Raw genomic sequence first — 22047 nt, forward strand, 5'->3', positions numbered from 1 at the left:
AATGTGCGTGTGACCTCACCCAGATGTGCTAGAGGGCTCCAGGGCATCCATGAGCCTTTAAACATTTCCTGAGCACTGCCCACTCCAACAAACGCCCCCTCAACCCCAATAAGCACACATTAGCTAACCCTGCTGCAACCCCTCACCCCAGCCCTCAGGACACAGGGAATGCCTGCCCAGTCAGGCCATATGCCATACATTGCTATCCCCAGAGTAGCTGAACAAGTCATTGAAGAAAATGTCCCAATTTGGCTGAATTACAAAAATTGTTGACTTGCTGAACTCTTCCTTGGCGGAGTCAACTGTGTAGTTGGCCCAGGGGGTTCGTCCAACGTTTTGAAACTGCACAGCTCAGGGGTTGTTTTTTTCCACTTCAGTGTTTAAGTATAACTTGACGCTGGAGAAATTATGCTCTTGGCTGACAAACCCCTTACCGTGACCAAGTGCATTTTATCTGTCCGCCTCTATTCCTGTCTCTCTACTCCTCCATCCCTCTCTCCCCTTCTGGCGTCTGTTGGAGAAGTACCCCCAGAGAGGGAGAGGAGGGGTTTGCGTCAGGCCCTCGCCTGCAAGCCCAAATGACTTTCAGCTGAGCACTATTCACACGTCTCAGGAGAAACTTCAGCCCCCCCCCCCCTCGCTACAGGACCATTAAAAACAGAAATCCAGTGGATAAGGGCTGGAACATGTATGCATCCCCAGAAAGATCAAGTGCAGTTTTACATTTACATTTATTTTCTGGCTCAGCAAGACGGGGGGGTGCATACATAGAGGGAAAAGTGAGGGAGTAGAAGGAAAGGAGAGAGCAAATGGAGTGAGAGAAAAAGAGGGAAGGAAAGTGGATCTTGTGAATTGTAATACAAGAATAACGCTACGCAGTGAAAGAGGTTGAGGCTTTCAGCTGTCATTCATTTTTGGGAGCCCCAGGGTGAAAGCAAAGTGCTGTTCTAGAAGTTCTGTGATGGAACGCCGACTGCCTCACTGCGACACTGCGTTCTCCACAGTTGAACGTGTTCCGTGGACTCAGTCCCACAACTCAAACTGAGGATCACGTCATTGTTGAGTGTAACTGACTGACCATTACAGGCTCCAGGTTTCCGAATGAATCACAAAGCCTGGCACTACAGTGGCACTACAGCTCCATATGATACACCCCCCCTTAACCTTTAACTCAATGTGACAGCCAATGAATCCGTATCTAGTAAAGTTGTAAACCTGACAGCGCTGCCAGGGAGTTTTATTGGGACCAAGCCCGTTACTGGGGTAACTAACTCCATTGGAGAGAGCGCGAGAGAGAGACATAGGGCCTTAGCCACCTCTTTGTCCCTGGCAGCCGTTAACCCTGACCCAGGAAGGGAGAGATGACAACCTCCACAATGATGTGGCCAAGGGACGCCATCTGCTCTGGCCAATAAAAACATCACAGGGAAATGTGACCCCACTGAGCTTTGCTCTCTGACATCTGATTGGTGTGACAGCGGATGCACGCTGCGGCAGAGGAACTATGGGAATGAGCATTGTTCAGAAGGGTCTGGGACTGTTGATGTGTGAGAGAGGATAGATAGGACTGACTGATAATGCCCAGACCTTGTCATCAAAACACATCAGTAAACCCCTGGCCCTGCAAGAAGACCAAAGCATAACGTGTGTGTGTGTGTGTGTGTGAGTGAGCTTTAGCCAAAGGGTCAGCAGCAGGGCATCAGGGCCCCATCAGTTGCATAATAAACCCAACAGGACAGCAGGAGATTCCTATCAGCAGATGGCTGGTCACTGGGTGTCTGGACACAGATACAGTTACATAAACACAGGGGTGAGCCAAGTAGGAAACTGCAAATGGGGACAGTGTCACGGTAAGACAGGGAAGATGGTATGCACATTTAAATATAGGGAAGTAGGTCATGGTTATCATGTTTTTAGCATGTTTGTGCAAGATGTATTCAAGTGTGCGTGGAAGAAATACATGTTTGAGCATTGTAAGAGTGTGTGATATATTCACTGGTGCATGCGAGTCAAAAATACAGGGAACAGAAGAGGAGCACAAGATGTGTTAAAGGAGGAGCTGGGGGACTATGACCATCTGCGTTGATGCTATAAATCCCTGTTCCACAAAGATCTGTAGACAAACTGCTGTAACCCACACAAACACGCCACTGAGCCTGATACCGGGCCCGGGCTGGGCTCTGTGGACAATAGCAGCCCCACACTGACGGCCCTGGAAGCTTTTGACAGAGCCCCAAGAACCCTGGATTGCTTTACATAGGACACTAACAAAGCAGGATTCACAACCTAGCTACAGCCGGGTCAAGGAAACAGACTAGCAAGCCCAGAGGAGGCACCATGACATTCCACAACAATAGGGCAGCTACAAACAATCCACTGTCGACTTCAGAATTCAGCTTTTCATGGCATCTGTGACTAAATAAGAGTCTGCATTCCTAGCCTCACAGCACCTCATGGCGAATTAGACATGGACTTGTCATTCATTTTGTCAGTACCGGTGTGTTTATTGGTGCGGAATCAGCATTTATGACTTGATGTGATGGTGCCGAGGTCCAGTGCCGAGGTCCTGTGTGGTCATTGGTGTTGTCAGTGCCGAGGTCCTGTGTGGTCGTCGGTGTTGTCAGTGCCGAGGTCCTGTGTGGTCGTCTGTGTTGTCAGTGCCGAGGTCCTGTGTGGTCATCGGTGTTGTCATAGGTGTAGTCGTCGGTATTGTCAGTGCTGAGGTCCATGGTGTTGTCAGAGTTTAGACCAGAGGAGGCTGGTGGGAGGAGCTATAGGAGGACAGGCTCATTGTAAAGACTGGAATGTAATTAATGGAACGGTATCAAACTCAAACATATGGAACCCCCATGTTGGCCTCCGTTCAATGAATTCCATTCCAGCCATTACAACGAGCCCATCCTATAGCTCCTCCCACCAGCCTCCTCTGCTTTAGACCTGGTATTATCAGTGTCAGTTCTGTTGTCAATGTGAGGTCTTGAATGTCAGTAGTGTTGTCAGTAGTACTGTCAGTGATAAGTCCTGCTGTTGTGAATAGTGTTGCAGGTCTCTCTGAGCTGTGGAGGCCTGCAAGCCGCTCCTCACAGCTGCTTCTCAGAAAGACATGACATCACCCGTCTTCTCAGGGAGCCTCCGGAATGGGGGAGCGCTAAGTCATTTCCACATACCTAAAGAAGGACAAGTCGCCCACGGCAACCCCAGAAACCACAGCTAGCAAGAAGGGACGCTACACCAAAGAGTGATTGTCCAGGATGATAATTCACCACAAGTGGTTAAACTCATATTGCTACTTCATGCCCAAGGGGAAAGGACTACAGTCCTTCAGAAAGGTAGCAAAGCAGCAGATGGAGAGAGCTGCTCAAAACTGCGGCAGAGAACTTAAGTGCAGGACGCTCCGATTAAATGTCTCTCTCCCTGTATGGCTAAGTGTAGAGCCGTGTCTATCCCCACACGGTGAGGTTTGCTTTAACAAATGCTAAAGCCTCGTCTGCAATCAATTGAATGCACCACTTCACATTTAGCAAGCTCTCTGCGGAACAGCGAACTTTGCAGACTCTCTCCCTCCCTTTTCCGTTGCTGTTGGAGAGCAATATGATGATAGCTGGAGGGAGAGCAAGATGGAGGAATTTATTTTTACTCTGAAGGAACTTCCAGAGTATGCCAGAGGTAACGCAAAGCCAATTTGTTGTCAGCCCTGCTGCAGGATGTTGTAGGGACCCAGGCCAGATGTGAAACAATGTGCCGGTTCAAATTATGTGCTAGGGATTTCACCTGCTCACATACTGACTTGACCTGCTTCAGTCTGACAAAGATTCATGAGAAAGAAGAGGGGGGTGGGGGAGACGTGAAGGCTGTATGGAGGGAAGGAGGGTTTGGCAAATGAACAATGGAATATTATCTAGGCTCAGCAGTAAGTCTCTCTCTCTTTCTCTCCCTCTGTCTCTACCCTCCTCCACTGCCTGTCCTGGGTCCCAGCCTCTTTCCCATGCTGATTCCATAGCAGGGTGTCTGGCTAACAGCCAAGCAGGTCGAATGCGTGTGCAACAGGCCTCTGGACTTCGCTCCCGGTCCTTCCCCCTCTCTCTTATTTTATCACCCGTTTCCCTCTCGCTCACCATCTCTCTCGCGTGCTCACTTTCTCACTCTCCCTTGCAATCATCCCCTAGCGCCAACCGTCTCTGCATTTCTTCACTGGATGTAGTAAACATCCCTATCAGGCGACCCATGGGAACCCAGAACGAGTAGACACACAGGGGCCGCCCTGCTGCCCACGTCCCGTCCAGGCCCAGCGGGACTCCCCCTAGCATGGCGTGCCTCTGCTCAGCCGAGTCGCTCTGCCCCTCTTCCTCCATTGTTAGCCGTAGGGAAAGGATGGACAGCAGACAGAAACAAAACGGGGTTAGCCACAGAATGAGACAGGAACTCAAGGGTATACCACAAACAATTAATTGTATCAATCCAATCTAAAAATAACCTTGACATGTATTGTCATGCATTTTTCACACCCAAGTATAGCATTTCTTGTTATTGTGTGGTTTGTATACAACTGTAAGTAGTTGCTTCCAAGACAAGGGTTTGTACCGTCTACCCCACAAAGGACTGTAGGAATGAATTAAATATGACCACAATGGGTCCCCAATTGCAAACCTCACAGGATATACAGTAATTATGGTGCATGACCACAGGGTTACCACGGCTACTCAGAAACCTCTTACTGTTCTGGGCAAACACTATGACAAACATTTGTCTTGTTTGCCCTTGTGTTTTTTTTATGGCAGTCATACAGACAGAGAAAGTGTGAATGGCAGGATGTGGGTTAAGTGTACTACTTCCTGTGCCCTCTCCATCCCACCTCACTGTGGTGTAGGCAGATAAACTGTAAAAACCCAGAGAACTCTTGACAGTTCCTCTGCTCTGCCTTTCACCACAGTAAGTCCATTGTTCTACTCCAGGGCGGAAACAAGAAGCACCAGTCTTTATGAAAACAACCTTACTCCGATCCACCTGTCAGAGCGGAGGTTGTAAATGGGTTGAAAACCCCACAGCACGCCGATCTGTAACCTCAGCAAGCATTTAATAGTAAGGGCTTTCCTTCTCTTCCCAGTGAAATCCATTCCACTGACGTTGCAAATGGTGTGGCTAGTATGTTAACGGTGTGCTTAAGGACTAGCAGTGATACGACCAGGCTCCAGAACCAGGGGTTTAGGGTGAAGCTACTGACACCGCAGTCTGGAAAGCAGAGCAAAAACTCACTAAGAAACTTTTAAAAGGAGGTTGACAGTTGTTGGACTGGGCTCAACTCAACTATGGAAAGAGTAACCTTGAGAGCAGACGAGAAGAGGTGAGAATAGAATCAGGGAGAAGACGGCAGAACAGAGAAGAGCAAAATAATATGAGTGGCGAAAAGGAGAAGAGGAATCAATGAGCAGTGAGGGAGGCAGAGGAGTAAACGATCACCATTCAACCCATCTGGGAAGAAGGATCAGATTTCAACAGCACACTACTCCTCCATACTCCCTTCATCCCCTCCTCTACAGACCCGTCTTCCCCTCCTCCTCCCAGGAAGAGACTCCTACATGTGCTGCCCCTCAACCCAATCTGCTACCAATTACCCTGCTGGCTCCACTGACCATGGCCTATGCCAGCTAATCTCGAAGCCTGCTTTACTGAGAACAGCTAGCTAGCTACCACTATATTAAATGATCCAAGCCTGCTCTACTGAGAACAGCTAGATACCTACCACTATATTAAATGATCCAAGCCTGCTCTACTGAGAACAGCTAGCTACCACTATATTAAGTGATCCAAGCCTGCTCTACTGAGAACAGCTAGGATCCAAGTCTTCTTTAAGGCGGCAGGTAGCCTAGCGATTAAGAGTGTGGAGCTAGTAACCGAAAGGTTGCTGGTTCAAATCCCTGAGCAGAATAGGTGAAAAATGTGCCCTTGAGCAAGGCATTTAAACCTAATCGCTCTGGATAATTTCACATGCGAAATGACTCAAATGTAAATAGTTACAACTTTGGCATATATTAGCTGATCCAAACCTGCAGAGCTTTCTGAATAAACCTTCAACTTTGGTCTGAATCTGCATTAGTTCATCCAAGCCTGCTGAATACCATAAACTCAAATCTTCATAGCTGATCCAAGCCTGCTCGAGTTCACTTCATCAGACCTCTTCAGCGTGGCCTTCTCTAGATGCACAACAATCAATCAGAAACTCTTGCACAACATCAATCGAGCCATACATACAGGAAGCGTGCATACAGCTGCAATAAACCAACCAGTGACAGATTAAGTCAGGCCATTAACTATTAGACTTGCTAAATAAAAGCAGCTCTGGAAATTATGAAAGTGCCCCTGCTATGAGTCTCCTGTGTGTAGCTGAAGCGTTGGCTACGGGTTTCACAGGGTGAGGAATAAGCTATGTAGCAACAGAAAATATGCACACACACACCACAGCCGATTAAGCTAGATGAGGTTTCACCTTGTCCTCAACCACAATGATGGTGGGGCGAGAACATGTCTTGGGGGCGAGAACATGTCTTGTACTTCAGTTAATGCTTGTATCGGTTGTTGGAACACCAAAACCTGTCAGCTCCACAAAGGAAATGTGCTATTCAATAACCCAAGATCAAACAGCTGATGGAAAAACTAGTTTTATTCACAAGGAACTGTCTCATGAAATAAGTTTAGCGTTACTTTATGACTTGAACACTACTGACAAACCCCTTCTCACCGGTTCCTCTCACTGCAACTGACATGGCTAGTCTTGAATAGGCCTCAGTGTATATGGACACATTGCAATGCACATGTTCACTTATTTCTCTGGCACCGGATCAGATTTGTCCTCCTAGCCAGCCTCTCCCAAATGAACTCGCTGCCAAATTCTCCTTCTCTTCCTGTTTTCACCCACATTTCTGGGGTTCCGCCTGAGAATTCCCTGCAGAGAGCTCCCGATCCCATCCCTGCACGCCTGTGCAAGAACAGATTTGTATAATTCCCTTGCTGCTCCCAGAGGAATGGTGCGAGGCAAAAGCTTGGGAAAATGGTCTCCCAGCGTCAAAACTCCACAGCACAGCGAAACAGACACTTTTAACCCCCACACACACACCAAAGACCGGCAACTGTGAGCCTAAGCCAAGAGAGAACTCAAGATACAAAACCTAAAATGAAAGAGCGTAAGACAAGCGAGAATTCAAGAGAAAACCTAGCAGAGAGAGTTATGCAGCAGTCAGTGTGATCTTGTTGGAGACAGACGCTGCAAGTGATGTGTTTCTGCATGATCAAAGATGCCATGGTCTCTCCAGAGCCATGCTCATTTAGCTGTTACACCTGGGTGAATCTCCAGGCATTCTTTCAATTCTCAGAAGTGAATCTAATTGTCAGAAACATTATGTTCTCTTTTCTAAGGTTTAGTTTCAAAATAGCAACTTCACATTTTAATTGGACTAGGAGGATTCAATCTTTATAACCCTAAGACATGAATGTTTGAGAATGGTGCTATTAAAATGCCCCCCCCCCCCAAATCACCAAACAAGATGGTATATTCCACTAATTGCAACATCTGAGGAGAGCCTACAGTAGGCTACACGTTTTGGAGGTTACTGGGTTGTCTTTGTGGGTTCCCATTGTCAGACCCCGTGGCCATATAATACATACAACAAGGCAAATATGTGCTGGAATATTTTCCACCTTCACTGTAAGCCCAGAGCAGAGCATGGCCACAGCAGCCAAATGAGCGGTGGCAACGGTGTAGCCACACGAGAGCGACCCTCTGGATAGTTGCCAGCGCAGCTTCCAAACAGAACATGCCCAATACTCTAACTCTCCCTCTACGATGATGGTGGAAGGGACTGAAGCCCTGTGAGTGAGTATGAGAGACTGCCAGTGGAGACGCAGGCTGTGGAGTTGCCCAGGGAGAGCCGGGTTAGGGAGGGGTTGGGCGCAGTGCGCGCTAACCAAGGTTACTAGGTGCACGGTGTTTCCTCCGACACATTGGTGCTTCTGGGTTGGATGCGCACTGTGTTAAGAAGCAGTGCGGCTAGGTTGGGAACGCATGACTTTCAACCTTCGTCTCTCCCGAGCCTGTACGGGAGTTGTAGTGATGAGACAAGATAGTAGCTACTAAACAATTGGATACCACGAAATTGGGGAGAAAACAGGGTATTTTTTTATCTCATTGAGATCACAGCACCAACAGTTTCCCCACAGCCACAGTTCCACTAGAAACATGTTTTAATACAGCAAATGAGGCAGAGGAACTGAACCGGCTACACTGGCCTGACAGTTTAATATGAGCAACAGCTTGCAAGCACAGATTTTGGATGGTGTATGTTTGTGGGGTGCGAGCTAACTGCAATGTATGAAAATGAATATTAATACCATTTACATGCAGATGTTTTTTGTATTGGATATATTTACCATATATGGAGACAGAAACAAACATTTTACCTTACCATAAGTAGACAAATGATTAAATCCTTTCAATAGAAATAAAAACTATTTAGTTACGAATTTTACTTTAATGAGTTGACTCTTCACATGGGATGAATTCACTGAACAAAAAGGGACTATTGAACGATCCCCAATGATCCATTACATCTCCCAAAAACGTTTTCAACAGACATAAAATGATCTGGAAACTAAAGCTTTGGTTGTCTTCCATGTCTTCTCCCTGGACCTCCTCAATGTCCACCTCTTGAACATCAGACTCTGAGAGCTCATCTTCACTATCACTCTCCAACCTTGTTGAGGGTGGCTCGTTGTCAGGCTCAAAGTCTCAAATTTACCCGGATGGCCACCAATTTTTCAACTCATGTATTGGTCAGCCTGTTGTGTGCGTGTTCCCAAACAAGGACAAGTTGCGCTCCGAGGTGGCTGATGTTGGGATTTGGAGGATGATGGAGGCAGGAGGTGAAAGAGCCTCAGATCCACAAAGTCCCTTCCACCAGGTGGCTGATGAGATATGTTGGCATAACTGCCATATTGCATCTCCATCCCAAAGCTCTTGCTTGGAAGTGTACTTCGCCAGACTGCCAAGAACCTTGCCCTCATCCAGGCCAAGGTGGCGAGACATGGTAGTGATGACACCATAGGCCTCGTTGAGCTCTGCACCAGACAGGATGCTCTTGCCAGCATACTTGGGGTCCAACATGTACGCTGCAGTGTGTATGGGCTTCAGGCAGGAGTATTCACGCTTTTTGATGCGTTTCAGAACTGTAGTTTCCTCTGCTTGGAGCAACAGTGAAGTGGGCAGGGCAGTACGGAGTTCTCCTCTTTTGTCTGCAAGTAGAGGCTGAACATCAGACAGGATGGCATGGTCTCCCTCAATCAATGCAATGGCTACTGCAATAGGTATCCGGAGTGTCAGGCTGCTTACCACTCTCTCCCAAAATACATCATCCAGGAGGATCCTCTTGACGGGGCTGTCCATATCGGCAGACTGTGATATGGTCATTTCTTGGAAAGACTCCTTCCCCTCCAGGAGACTGTCAAACATGATGACACCACCACCACAACGGGTGTTGCTGGGCAGCTTCAATGTGGTGCTCTTATTCTTCTCACTTTGCTTGGTGAGGTAGATTGTTGCTGTAACTTGATGACCGTTCACATACCTAACCATTTCATTGGCTCTCTTGTAGAGTGTATCCATTGTTTTCAGTGCCAGGATGTCCTCGAGGAGCAGATTCAATGCATGAGCAGCACAGCCAATGGGTGTGATGTGAGGGTAGGACTCCTCCACTTTAGACCAAGCAGCCTTCATGTTCACAGCATTGTCTGTCACCAGGTCCAAGGTCATTGTTGACTGCCTTCAGCTCATCTGCAATGTAGAGACCGGTGTGTGTCGTCCCTTGTGTCTGTGCTCTTGTAGAAGACTGGTTGAGTGGTGGAGATGTAGTTAATTATTCCTTGTCCACAAACATTTGACCACCCATCAGAGATGATTGCAATACAGTCTGCTTTCTCTATGATTTGCTTGACCTTCACTTGGTGAAGAACATTCAGAAATCTCTTCCAATACACATTGGTTCACCTCTGATGCTCACAGGCAGTTGTATACACAGCTCGAGCAAGACATTCTTCAGCATTTCTCTGACTACGTTCCTCCATTGAGTCAAAAAAACTTCTGATTCCAGGAGGACCATGAGCTGTTGCTATCAATAAGGTGTCGGATTCATCATTTACTCCTCGAATAGAAGTAGAGGGACTTTTGTCAGAGGTTGCTTGTTGTGAGCACTGAGGGAACGTTATGCACTTGGCCAGATGATTCTGCATCTTTGTTACATTCTTCACATATAATTTGGCACAGTATTTGCAAATGTAGACAGCTTTTCCTTCTACATTAGCTGCAGTGAAATGTGTCTACACATCAGATAGTGCCCGTGGCATTTTCCTGTAAAGATTAGAAAAAAAATGAGTAAAAAAAACAATATACAATTCCATGTACAGAAATAGGTAAGCAGTTACATTAAAACAACTCCTTTGTAAGATACGTGTTATAAATTGAAGCATGTATAAACAGGTGAATTAACACTCCTTAGTTAGCAGGCTCAAGTAAGCTAAAACCCACATGGTAGCAAAAACTAGCAGAAATTGTTAAGTTAGAAATTATTTAAACACACTGCTGTAGGCTACTATTTAATAACAAAATCATGCATGTCATAAATATATTCACCCCACCCAGTATTGTAATCAAAAGTTACCAGAAAGCATGTAGTCCTTGGCTCAGACAGTGTAGTAGTGTAGGTTCAATAGCATCTCATTAGTGTGCAGGATCTTGAGAATCAGCTGTACATGTGATGGAAAAGTGCACTGCACATGTGATGGAGGAATACACTGTGCATTCAGAGGGTTGCAATTCCATTGAATTAGGGATAGTTTAACCAAAAAAATGCCACAAGACCTAGAATTGCCTTGTGTATCCCACAAAAAAAAAAAGTTCACTTATAAATTTAAGCAACATTCCCCAAATCCATAACTTCCCATGGAAAATTTCTGGAAGTTTTTCGGAAAGTTTCCGACTTCTTGAAACCCCTACTAGCACTGCAGGACACATTCTGGCTGCGTCACCGTGGTAACCACAGCTGCCTGTCAATGGCAGCAGTCTGAAGGCCCCAGTTGGGTCCTTGGCCACAGGGGGTGCCTGGTAGAGTGCCTGTAGAAAGCTGGTTCCTGTAAGAGGGCAGAGAAATGGCTGTCCCCCTCAAAGACCTGCTGTCACTGTTCTATGTTCAGGATAATGGTCCTCTGAGGAGAGGGGACAGATGTCACGCACTCACACTAGAAATGCATCTCAGCGTGCGAATAGACAGCTTGATCTGTCATTGACTAAGTCCCAGCACGCAATTTATGACTTCTCCAGTTGGCCCAACACTGTTTTGAGTCAACACATCTGATTCCCTGAGATCCATTTATCCAATACATGATGGTTTCCAAACCAGCTGAGATTTAATTGTGACAAATGACAGTTGTCACGATACTAAACATCTGGCTTCACTGAAAATGAGACTAACAATGTCGCTGCATATTGGGAAAACATACTCGAAACATCTAAGACTGAGCACTTTCATTTGCCTTTTGGTTGTGTCTGTATGCATGAGTGTGTATGAATGGCTGAGTAAGTGTGTGGCTGGGAAAGCAAACCTACAAAGCAGAGCGTCACACAGCAGTCATCATTCGGTTGGTCTCTCTCGCCACTCCAGAGAATGTAAACAGCTCACCAATCAAACAGGCCGTTGTTGGCATCTGATAACAGAAAACAAGGGGTTCTGGCTCTCCACCAGTCATGCGGACTTACTGCAGGATTAAAGGCTTTAGTACCACGTCACAAACCAAAACAGACCTTCTCTCAATACTACAGTCCTTCTCGCCACAGAACTACAAGACACTCAATACAGCACAACAGAGCGACGCGGAAAAGAATGGAAGAATGTTGCATGTGATAGCACTTCTAGTCGAATGAACTGAAGCGCCAATCAAGACTGATTTCTTCACTAAGGAAGAGCAAGAGTCGTGTCTGACGGAACGTCAGTTTTGAACGTTCCTCAGTTTAGTATTTTTAAGTTAGGTAGAAAGCTAATAGAACATTACACAACAGAAGAACGTCAGGATCAGGAGGCGGTCAGAACCTCATTGAATTAAAGAGGATGACTGATAGTCGTGTAAGAACTCGGGAGAGGTTCCTGGTAAACTGTATGGCATGGCATCGGAGCTTCCTCTGTCTTTTACGGTCACCTCAACTCCACCCAAATTCCCCCTCCCTTAACCCCAATTCACACCAACTAACATGAGGTTTTCATTGAGTTCAGCTTTCCTTGAGGAAGGCCCGGTCCAAAATGTTGGTTTTGACAGTGATTAATATGCAACAGTATCAATATTGTTAACTTTATTTGTGGGCACTAGACTCCTACCACCACCTTACAATTTCCACCATCAAATGTATATCACAATAAACTCCTACTTAACCACTACACTAACCTAAAAAAGGGTTCTTCAGCTGTCCCCATAGGAGAACCCTTTTTGGTTCCAGGTAGAACTCTTGGGTTCAATGTAGAACCCTTTCCACAGAGGGCTCTACATGGAACTGAAAGGGCTATACCGGGAACTAGAAAGGGTTATCCTATGGGGACAGCCAAAGAACCCTTTTTTCTAAGAGTGTAGATTACCTCTAATGACAGCTCTAATGAAAAACCAACAAAGTGCTACCTTCCCCAGAGAGTGAGATGCACAGCCTGTCCCTTGGGGATGTTTCTTTCTGCCTCCGACTCCCAACAATACAGAGACTCTACACTGGCTGCCATTGTTCCTAGAGCTGAAGAATGTCTCACCTCACTCATCTACTTATCCACTCTGCGCCTCTCTCCCCCTCTACTCATCTGCGCTTCTTTAGAAGCTGGACTGGAATGCACATATTTCTCTCCATTACCCTCATCTAACCAAAACATCTCTCCTGCCCTTTGCTCATTTCATATATAGGTAGATGAGAGCTGACACCCATTAGAATCATTCTTACTGCACAGTTTTTAGTAGGCTGACACACACGCGCCTGTCTTCCTAGGTATTCTAACATGGTTCTGTATAACGGAATTGGTGCAGCAGTATGATTAATTGACAGCCTATTTGAAGATTCAAAAAACACTTTAGCTGGAGCCAGAGCAGACTGTAATTGAATATTGCTCAAGTTAAACAGACATCTGAAGTATCTTCAGATGTGCTATCAAAATACAAACATATGCAAAAGCACATGTGCACACACACACACACACACACACACACACACACACACACACACACACAGTACCGCATCCAAACAGACACAAAATGCATGCGCGCTCAATCAAATGCACACAAGCTAACAAAACCGACACACTATAAATGACCTATAGTCCAAAATGTACATAAAATACTCAGTAAAACATACAATACCCACATTAACACACTTAAATATGTTACTGGTTCAGTCCCATAGTAAACATTTTAAAAAGTTCAAAATGAGATTCACAGAAAGTACAAAACAAAATCTCTGAAACCAAAAAGCATAACATTAAACACAAGTGAATCTTATTTTGCCATACCTTTCTCAGCTGGATGAGCCCTGTAGAAGTGCTCTTGAAGTGGTTTGTCATTTTGTGAAATCGGACACTGACAGCATCCACTGGTATGACTTCCTTCAAAGCAAAATTGCCTTTTCCCCCTTTCTCCTCTGGTTTTACACCCCTGCCTCTGAGCTGCACTCTCACTTAGCATAGACCCTGCCCCTTCTTCCCAAGCAGAAAAAGAGCTTCTCCAAGATTCTCCACAAACTTGTTTGAAAAAGGACAAGTCAAGGCGGTCCCTCCCCTTTCAGCCTTCAGGTTGAAATGTTTTCAGTTATTCTGTCCTTTTGCCTTCTCTCACTCACACACACACATACTCTCTATCTATATTCTCTTTCAATGAATTTGCCGCTCTCTCTTTCTCAAACTTTTCCCACCCCTCCTTCTCTCATGACCCCCCTCCCTTTTCTGCCTTTCTCCCTTATTCTAGTACCGCCCTCCTTTTCCATCATCAGCTCAGCCCCCACCCCCAAGCCCCCACAGCTGTACTAATCTGCAGCTGGCTGGGCGATTGGAGCCCCAGTTGCTGTGGAAACGGAGTGTCCTGCTCAGAAGCGGAATGGAGCAGGAAGGGGCAAAACTGAGCATAACTGAATACTTAAATAAGGGCCTCCTCCGGGAGCCAATTAAAGGTTCTGAAGGGCCACTCTTCCTCTCTCTGAGAGGATAGTGGGGGTTTTGCTTTCCTGCCCTCCACTGACTTTATCTCTGAAAGTAGCTTTTATTTACTGACCAGTCCACAAACCACCCAATAGAACCACAGCAGCAATGTGTTTTGGTAGCTACAGATGGCCCCATGTACCTCTGCCCTTACACGGCATGACAATGTATTTGTTGATTTCTAATTATTTACTAATTACAGGTGACTTCAAGGGATAGTTCACCCGCCCCCCAATTTTTAAAAAAATTTTTTTTTAGGGTGGATCAGCTTAATATTGCGGAAAGAATGTTACTTCCACTTTAATTGTCTGCATCATTTCCAATCCCCCATATTTTTTTGGTAAATATATATATCCATACACGCATGCATATATATACACATACCTATATAGACATACATACTTTTTAAAATAATATACCTTCATTATTATTCTTCATTATAAAGCCTACCACCGATCCCCCAATTGGAGTAAACTAATAAACACTTCTGCTTCTACCTTCAATCCATACATCTTATACACACTCTACAGACACAGTCTACTTTACAATAGTTCTCTCTTGTTTGTTCGTAGTCCTTCCTCTATTTCTGATGTCCATCCAGTTTGATTTCTATTTGTAACTATGCTATTTCACAAAAGCTCCGAACCTATATACATTCTACAGATCCCGCATGCTTTACATTGTTTATCTTGTCATTAGTCCCACCCTTCAGCTCCACTCAACCCCTCCCATCTGTCTCTCAACATTAATTAGTTCACCCAAATTACATATTGCTTTCCTTACCCTGTAAGCAGTCTATGGAAAAGGCATGACAGCAATCCATAATTTGGTTTAGTTTCCCTGGCACTGTTTCCACATGCTAACCTTTTAGCATTTGTGGCACAAAACCTATTCAAGTCATGGGACCGATATTAGCATTTGTACAAATACAAGTTACACATGAGTCTGACATCTTGATGACAACTAGGCTAACAAAGGCAAAGGAGTGTATTGTTATTGTATCAGTAAAACAGCAATACTTGTGCGGTTAAAGTCTCTCTGGGTTCACACAGAGAGTTGAATGAGTTGAACTAGACTACCTCACCCTACTAGGCTTCATAAATAGAGTCCAACTGTCTTGAACCAGTGCTGATCTATAGCCTGTGAACTCATCTCTGCAAAATATGCCTAAACGTATTTGTATTTCAATATGTGTTGTTGTTGGTAGTGTCTGTCAAGGGGAATTTTAGTAAAGTATTTTCATACTAGCACTCACTTTTCTGATAACTTCTTTGAGGAAAAATGTACTTACTACAACTGTAATATGTGGTATCTATGTATCTCACCTAGCTATCTTAAGATTAATGCACTAACTGCATCTAATTTGCATACCACCCCAACAGATCCACAATCTCAATCGCACTCCAGACCGCCCTTTCTCACCTGGACAAAAGGAACACCTATGTGAGAATGCTGTTCACTGACTACAGCTCAGCATTCAACACCATAGTGCCCACGAAGCTCATCACTAAGTTAAGGAATCTGGGACTAAACACCTCACTCTGCAACTGGATCCTGGACTTCCTGACAGGCGTTCCTCCTACCTTTTGTGTGGCTTTTGTGTGGCTTCCTCTGTCCCTTCCACTCTACATCTGGGAGGTGGAGAGGACCTCTGTCCAGAAACACAATTTGTGACTTGGAATGATACTCTCTCCATTTTATTTTTATTAATGACAACATGTACAATTAAATAATGTATCTAATGATGATTCAAACACTTTTTGAATTTTAAGCATGGAAACCATTGTCTGCATCTCACCTTGTCCTGTGTCTCCCTCTATTGGACACCCCAACATCTGCACACTCTATGTGTGAATTCTTCCAGAAAACATATATATTTTATCTACATATTTTTAAAATAAGCTTAATGTATTGAAATGACTTTATCATGTCATGTCAACCCATTACATTATTGTATGGATGTGGATGTTTACATTTAATTTTTTTAAGTGCACTATGTAGAAATCGCTCTGCCATTTCCTCATTGCAAAAATGTGAATAGTTCGCCTAATTTCAGTTTATGTAACAAAACAAGCAAGTATAGTGAAAATAATCATTGTACCATCTAAACAGCTGTGAAAAATATTTTCCATAACCAAAGTTGAGATGACCACATCACCAAGATGCCTAATACGAATAACAGGTGGAAATATGACACAACACCAATTGAAACACAATGGGAAAAGTTGAAGAAATGACACCTTTGCTGTTTCAGAGTGAGCCCATATCCAACTACCTGAGCCCTAAGGTCCATCTACGGGGGAAGCAGAGAATTGCCAGGATGGGAGTCTCAATATGGTGAAATCGCCTAATCATGTCCAGTCTTGTGACCTCTGCATATTTGAAACCTATTATACAGTGCATTTGGAAAGTATTCAGACCCCTTGACTTTTTCACATTTTGTTACGTTACAGCCTTATTCTAAAATGTATTAAATAATCCCCCCTCATTAATATACACACAATACCCCACAATGACAAAGCAAAACCAGGTTTTTGGAAATTTTTGCAAATGTAATTAAAAATGTAAAACAGAAATATTACATTTACATAAGTATCCAGACCCATTACTCAATACTTTGTTGAAGCATCTTTGGCAGCATCGAGACTTCTTGGGTATGATGCTACAAGCTTGGCACACCTGTATTTAGGGAGTTTCTCCAGAAATGTTTGACCGGGTTCAAATTCGAGCTCTGGCCGGGCCACTCAAGGACATTCAGAGACTTGTCTCTAAGCCACTCCTGCGTTGTCTTGGCTGTGTGCTTAGGGTCATTGTCCTGTTGGAAGGTGACACTTCACCCTAGTCTGAGGTCCTGAGAGCTCTGGTGCAGGTTATAATCAAGGATCTCTCTGCTCGATTCATCTTTCCCTCGATCCTGACTAGTCTCCCAGTCCTTGCCGCTGAAAAACATCCCCACAGCATGATGCTGCTACCACCATGCTTCACCGTAGGGATGGTGCCAGGTTTACTCCAGACGTGACGCTTGGCATTCAGGCCAAAGAGTTCCATCTTGATTTCATCAGACCAGAGAATCTTGTTTCTCATGGTCTGAGAGTCTTTAGGTGCCTTTTGGAAAACTCCAAGTGGGTTGTCATGTGCCTTTTACTGAGGAGTGGCTTCCGTCTGGCCACTCTACCATAAAGGCCTGATTGGTGGAGTGCTGCAGAGATGGTTGTGCTTCTGGAAGTTTCTCCCATCTCCACAGAGGAACTCTGGAGCTCTGTAAGTGACCATCGGATTTTTGGTCACCTCCCTGACCAAGTCCCTTCTCCCCTGATTGCTCAGTTTGGCCAGGTGGCCAGCTCTAGGAAGAGTTTTGGTGGGTCCAAACTTCTTCCATTTACGAATGATGGAGGCCACTGTGTTCTTGGGGACCTTCAGTGCTGCAGACATTTTTTGCTACCCTTCCGCAGATCTGTGCCTCGACACAATTCTGTCTCGGAGCTCTAAGGACAATTCCTTCGACCCAATGGCTTGGTTTTCGCCCTGACATGCACTGTCAACTGTGGGACCTTAATATAGACAGGTGTGTGCCTTTCCAAATCATGTCCAATCAATTGAATTTATGACAGGTGGACTCCAATCAAGTTGTAGAAACATCTCAAGGATGATCAATGGAAACAAGATGCACCTCAAATCAAATCAAATTGTATTTGTCACGCGCCAAATACAACAGGTGTGGACCTTACAGTGACATGCTGACTTACAAGCCCTTAACCAAAAGTGCTTTAAGAAGTTAAGAAAACAAATAAAATAAGTATAAAGTAAAAAATAGATAAGTGAAAAATTGAAAACATCAAATAAAAGTAACAAATAATTAAACAGCTGCAGTAAAATAACCAGTGAGGCTATATACAGGGGGTACCGGTACAGAGTCAATGTGCGGGGGCCCTGGTTATTTGAGGTAATTGAGGTAATATGTAAGTAGAGTTAAAGTGACGATGCAAAGATTATAAACAGGGAGTAGCAGCAGCGTAAAAGAGGGGTCTGGGTAGCCCTTTGATTACCTGTTCAGGAGTCTTATGGCTTGGGGGTAAAAGCTGTCAAGAAGCCTTTTGGACCTCGACCGCTTGCCGTGCAGTAGCAGAGAGAACAATCTATGACTAGGGTGGCTGGAGTCTTTGACAATTTTTATGGCCTTCCTCTGACACCGCCTGATATAGAGGTCCTGGATGGCAGGAAGCTTGGCCCCGGAGATGTACAGGGCCATACGCACTACCCTTTGTAGTGCCTTGCGGTCAGAGGCTGAGCAGTTGCTATACCAGGCAGTGATGCTCTCGATGGTGCAGTTGTAGAACCTTTTGAGGATCTGAGGACCCATGCCAAATCTTTTCAGTCTTCTGAGGGAGAATAGGCTTTGTCGTGCCCTCTTCACGGCTGTCTTAGTGTGTTTGGACCATGTTAGTTTGTTGGTGATGTGGACACCAAGGAACTTGAAGCTCTCAACTTGTTCCACTATAGAATGGGTTGTCGATGATAATGGGGGTGTGCTCTGTCCTCCTTTTCCTATAGTCCACAATCATCTCCTTTGTCTTGACCACATTGAGGGAGAGTTTGTTGTCCTGGCACCACACGACCAGATCTCTGACCTCCTCCCTATAGGCTGTCTCATTGTTGTTGGTGATCAGGCCTACCACTGTTGAGTCATCGGCAAACTTGATGATGGTGTTGGTGTCGTGCCTGGCTGTGCATTCATGAGTGCACAAGAGGGGACTGAGCACGCACCCCTGAGGGGCCCCCATATTGCGGATCAGCGTGGCGGATGTGTTGTTCCCTACCCTTATCACCTGGGGGCGGCCCGTCAGGAAGTTCAGGAACCAGTTGAAGAGGGAGGTGTTTAGTCCCAGGGTCCTTAGCTTAGTGATGAACTTCAAGGGCACTATGGTGTTGAACGCTGAGCAGTAGTCAGTGAATAGCATTCTCATATAGGTGTTCCTTTTATCCAGGTGGGAAAGGGCAGTGTTGAGTGCAATAGAGATTGCATCATCTATGGATCTGTTGCAGCAATATGCAAATTGGAGTGGTTCTAGGGCTTCTGGGATAATGGTGTTGATGTGAGCCATGACCAGCCTTTCAAAGCATTTCATGGCTACAGACATGAGTGCTACAGGTTTATAGTCATTTAGGCAGGTTACATTAGTGTTCTTGGGCACAGGGACTATGGTGGTCTGCTTGAAACATGTTTGCATTGCAGACTCAGTTAGCGAAAGGCTGAAAATGTCAGTGAAGACACTTGACAGTTGGTCAGTGCATGCTCGGAGTACATGTCCTGGTAATCTGTCTAGCCCTGCGGCCTTGTGAATGTTGACCTGTTTAAAGGTCTTACTCACATCCGCTACGGAGAGCGTGATCACACAGTTGTCCGGAACAGCTGGTGCTCTCATGCATGTTTCAGTGTTGCTTGCTTTAAATCGAGCTCAGAAGTAATTTAGCTCGTTTGGTAGATTTGTGTCACTGGACAGCTCGTGGCTGTGCTTCCCTTTGTAGTGTTAGCAATTGATGTTATTCTTTAATAACACAGACCCCAAAGCAAATCGAGGGAGGAAAATAGGCTTATTCAAATAGGATAAATCATGTTATGCTGAGAGGTAGATGGCAGATGTTCATGCTTCCCTGTCCTCAGTAATTCTCTCCCAGTGATTCTACCCTGTGGTTCTCTCCACAGAACAAAGGGACAGAATGCAGTTTTATAACCAAGCCCTAGCCTGTGGTTGACCAATTAGAAGTCCTTGCAGTACAACTGGGTCAATGGGCAAATAACAAGTATCCTATTTCAGGCTCCCTGTATAGACAAATTCCTTCCATGTCTCTGACCCGTTGATAAATAATTCCCTATTACAGAAAAAAACACTATTTCCATTGATCGTTAATTCTAGTCCTCTCATCTGTGTATTTATCTTCGACATATTCTTAGCGTAGTCTGTAATAGTTTGCAAGCTCTGCCACATCCGACGAGTGGCGGAGCCGGTGTAGTACGAGTCTTAGTCCTGTAATGATGCTTTGCCTTTTTGATGGTTCGTTGGAGGGCATAGCTAGATTTCTTATAAGCTTCCGGGTTGCCACTCCTTGAAAGCGGCAGCTCTACCCTTTAGCTCAGTGAGGATGTTGCCTGTAATCCATGGCTTCTGGTTGGGATATGTACGTACGGTCACTGTGGGGATGATGTCATCGATGCACTTATTGATGAAGCCAGTGACTGATGTGGTGTATTCCTCAATGCCATTGGAAGAATCCCGGAACATATTCCAGTCTGTGATAGCAAAACAGTCCTATAGCTTTAGCATCTGCTTCATCTGACCACTTTCTTATTGAACGAATCACTGGTGCTTCCTGCGTTAGTTTTTGCTTGTAAGCAGTAATCAGGAGGATAGAATTATGGTCAGATTTGCCAAATGGAGGGCGAGGGAGAGCTTTGTACACATTTTTGTATGTGGAGAAAAGGTGGTCTAGAGTTTTTTTCCCATCTGGTTGCACATTTAACATGCTAATAGAATTTGAGTTTCCCTGCATTAAAGTCCCCGGCCACTAGGAGCACCGTATACAGCTCATTGAGTGCGGTCTTAGTGCCACTGCGGTGGTATTTGGACAGCTACGAAAAATATAGATGTAAACTCTCTTGGTAAATAGTGTGGTCTACAGCTTATCATGAGATACTCTACCTCAGGCGATACAAACCTTGAGACTTCCCTAGATTTCGTGCACCAGCTGTTGTTTACAAACATGCATAGGCCACCACCCCTTGCCTTACCTGATGTCGCTGTTCTATCCTGCTGAAAAAGCTTAAATCCCTCCAGCTGTATGTTAATCATGTCGTCGTTCAGCCACGACTTGGTGAAACAAGATATTCCAGTTTTTAATGTCCCGTTGGTAGGATATACGTGCTTGTAGTTTGTCTATTTTATTATCGATTGATTGTTCGCTGGCTAATAGGACCGATGGTAAATTACTCTCTTGGCGACGGATCGTCGCCCACAACATTTCCATCTTTTCCTCCTGTGAATTTTCTTACCTTGATTTTATTTTACCTTTATTTAACTAGGCAAGTCAGTTACAAACAAATTCTTAATTACAATGACATCCTACCAGGGAACAATGGATTATTCAGGGGCAGAACAACATATTTTTACCTTGTCAGCTCGGGGATTCGATCCAGCAACCTTTAATTTACTCGCCCAACGCTCTAACCACTAGGCTACCTTCCTCCCCCGAATAAGTTACAAATAACGTTAAAAAAACATACACAATAGCACTATTGGTTACAGGATCGTAAAACGGTAGCCATCCCCTTCAGTGGCATTCTTCACCTGAGCTCAAAAGGATGCACCTGAGCTCAATTTTGAGTCTGATATCAAAGGGTCAGAATACTTACATTAATAAGGTATTTAATTTGTACATTTTGTATATACATTAGCAAAAATTCTAAAAACCTGTTTTCGCTTTGTCATTATGGGGTATTGTGTGTAGATTGATGACAAATTAGTTTTATTTAATCCATTTTAGAATAAGGCTGTAATGTATCAAAATGGGGGGTCTGAAGGGGGGTCTGAATATTTTCAAAAGCACCATATAAACTCCCTTATTTTTTAGGACAGTGAATCTAAAATATTTCATTTGGCTCTGACCCTCAGCATTTTGGATTCGAGATCAAATGTTTTATATGAGGCGACAGTACAGAATGTCACCTTTTATTTGAGGGTATTTGTTATGCACATTTGTTTTTATATATAGTGTGTGTGTGTGTGTGTGTGTGTGT

The 22047-nt window shown here is 44.8% G+C and overlaps 1 protein-coding gene and 1 pseudogene across 2 annotated transcripts in view; both read right to left on the reverse strand.

The window, feature by feature from the left end:
* The window catches only part of si:dkey-82f1.1 (DENN domain-containing protein 2A), a 41183-nt gene extending 27169 nt beyond the window's left edge, over positions 1-14014 (reverse strand). Inside the window, exon 1 of one of the 2 annotated variants that reach the window (XM_021567812.3) lies at positions 13575-14014. The gene's annotated coding sequence lies outside the window, so the exon portion shown is untranslated. Of the gene's footprint in view, positions 1-11647; positions 11774-13574 lie in introns of those variants that run through there. The other variant, XM_090204235.1, reaches the window with a different exon arrangement.
* On the reverse strand, positions 8661-9893 carry LOC149985181 (uncharacterized; annotated as a pseudogene).
* Positions 14015-22047: the final 8033 nt, after the last annotated feature.

The sequence above is a fragment of the Oncorhynchus mykiss genome, chromosome 2, assembly GCF_057628025.1.
Source record: "Oncorhynchus mykiss isolate SJ-2025 chromosome 2, ASM5762802v1, whole genome shotgun sequence".
Lineage (NCBI taxonomy): Eukaryota > Metazoa > Chordata > Actinopteri > Salmoniformes > Salmonidae > Oncorhynchus > Oncorhynchus mykiss.